The following is a 2,448-nucleotide window of genomic DNA, read 5'->3' as shown; positions in this document are numbered from 1 at the left end:
CAATAAAGTGATTTATCTCTGAACTTTTGAAGAGAATTTAAATCTGGTCTCATGAAAATAACATAACATTTTGAGACAAAGATGCACGCTAACAACCCTACACTGTAGGCCAAGATGGAGAAGACCTCCACAGCCACCATGACCTTCCCCTTGGTGCTGTGGTAGACAGGGAGGAAGGTGACTCAGACACTGCAGAACACCAGGATGCTGAAAGTCAGGAATTTAGCTTCATTGAATCTGTCAGGAAGATTTCAGCCGAAAAAAGCCACGGTGAAGCTCCCCAGAGCCAATGAGCCCAAGTATCCCAAGACAAAATGGAATGCAATGACTGAGCATTTGCTGCACACAATGATTATATGTCCATGTTCAGAGTGTGTATCTGTGTCAATAAATGGACAGGATGTGACTAGCCAGATTCCACAGAGAATGAGTTGGACCAGGGTACAGATAGGAATGACAAATTTGGGTGCCCCGATACCAGCATCCCTCTCATCCTTTTACCTGGAGTCATGAGTTGAAGTCCAAGACAATCGTAATAGTCTTGGCAAAGACCGTAGACACAGCCACTGTGAAAAAGACTCCAAATGTGGTCTGCTGAAGGATGCAGGTGACTATGTGGGGCTGCCCAATGAAGAGCAATGACCAGAGGAAACAGATTGTGATGGAGATCAGTAGAATGTAGCTGAGAATGCAGTTATTGGCCTTCACAGTGGGAGTGTCATTGTACTTCACAACAGCACCAAGAACAAGAGCCATGAGGGCAGAGAAGCACAGGGACATACATCAGAGTAGGTCTTTCGGGCTGTCTCTCAACCACTGCTAGTAGTCTATTGTGGGGGTATCTTTGTGGATTTCTGTGGACCTCTCTAGCACTTTGCTTCTTCCTATTCTCATGTGGTTTTCATTTATCATAATCTTTTATTCCTTGTTCTCCCTCACTGTTTTTAATCCATCTGGGATCTCCCACTCCCCTAAGCTCTCTTTCCCTCGACCCTTGCACTTCATTATCTCCACTCACATCCATGTTGTTCATGTAGTTCTAATACATTTCTCTGTCATTGGGCGATCCCTGTGTCTTTCTTTCTTTCTTTTTTTTTTTTTTTTTTTTACACATGAAGTTGTTTAATTAGTTTGTTAGCAATTTAGAAAACCAGTTTGTGAGGATACATCCCGTTTGTCAGAGAGAACTGAGATCGAAGGTAGCCCTGGAGCTGAGGAACAGCTTTGATCTTTGGCAAAATCTGCGAGTCCACAGCTTTCTGATCAGTTTTTCGCTGCTCTGTAATCTCGTATTTCTCCTTCTCAGTGTCGAAGATCTACCCCTCCTGGTGCCTGGGCTTGTGCAGCTGCTTCTTCTTGAAGTAAGCGTCAGTCAGGTGTTTGGTGATTTTAACCTTACTGATGTCAACTTTTGTAGAGGTGGCGATGACAAATTTCTGGTGTGTTCTTCGCAGAGGAACTCTGTTGAGGGCAAGAGGTTCAGTCACAAGTAGCAAGCCACTGGCCAGCTGCTTCAGGAAAACCACTCTCTTGCCTCTGTGGCACCCTGTGAGGATGATCCAGACGGTCCCAGGAGTGATGCTGGCCCGAAGCCTTCTCACGTGCTGACTGAAGGGCTTTTTGCCATGGCTCAGCAGCTTCCAAGGCACATCTTCAGTAGGATAATTCCTGGGCATTTTTCGAAGCTTCACCACCCGGGTACCGCCGTTCTTGTCACCACCAACCGGTTTTGTGACAGTAGCAAGGACCTTCTCCCTTTTCTTCTTCTTTTCAACCTTGGTTTTGGCAGCTGAGTACTTTCTTTTGTGCAAGGCCTTTCTGGAATACATAGCAGATCAGGAGTACCTGCCGATCCCTCTAACCAAGACAGGGTTCCGGCTGCAGTGGGGCTTCCCCTTCTTGGTCTTTTTAACCATAGGGTCACCCTTTTTGGCGGTACCGGTACTGGCACCGGCACCGGCACCGACACCAGTGGGAGGGGCATCACCACCAGCCTTCTTGGCCGCAGATTTCTTCTCTTTTGTGTCAGGCTTTTTGCCCTTTTCACCCGTCATCTTGCAAGATGGGAAAGAGACCCTCTGTCTTTCTTAGAGTCCTGTTTTCTAGGTAGCCTCCCTGGAGTTGTGAGTAGCAGTCTAATCATTTGTTTTACATCTAGTATCCTCCTATGAGTGAGTACATACCATGTTTGTCTTTCTGAGTCTGGGTTACCTCACTCAGGATGATTTTTTTAGATGCATCTATTTGCCTGCAAACCTCATGATGCTATTGTTTTTCTCTGCTGAGAAGTATTCCAGTGTGTATATGTACCACATTTTATTTATCCAGTCTTCAGTTGAACAGCATCTAGGTGGTTTCCAGGTTCTGGCTATTACAAACAATGCTGATATGAACATAGCTGAGCAAGTGCCCTTGTGGTATGATTGAGCATTCCTTGGGTATATGCCC

At 45.8% G+C, this 2,448-nt stretch overlaps 1 pseudogene; it reads right to left on the bottom strand.

Moving 5' to 3' along the window:
* Window positions 1-1,122: 1,122 nt before the first annotated feature.
* LOC114687393 lies at window positions 1,123-2,108 on the bottom strand (annotated as a pseudogene).
* Between the last annotated feature and the right edge of the window lie 340 nt (window positions 2,109-2,448).

Source organism: Peromyscus leucopus, chromosome X, assembly GCF_004664715.2.
Source record: "Peromyscus leucopus breed LL Stock chromosome X, UCI_PerLeu_2.1, whole genome shotgun sequence".
Lineage (NCBI taxonomy): Eukaryota > Metazoa > Chordata > Mammalia > Rodentia > Cricetidae > Peromyscus > Peromyscus leucopus.
The sequence above is the reverse complement of the archived record's forward strand: the minus strand, read 5'-3'. Positions and strand labels throughout refer to the sequence as shown.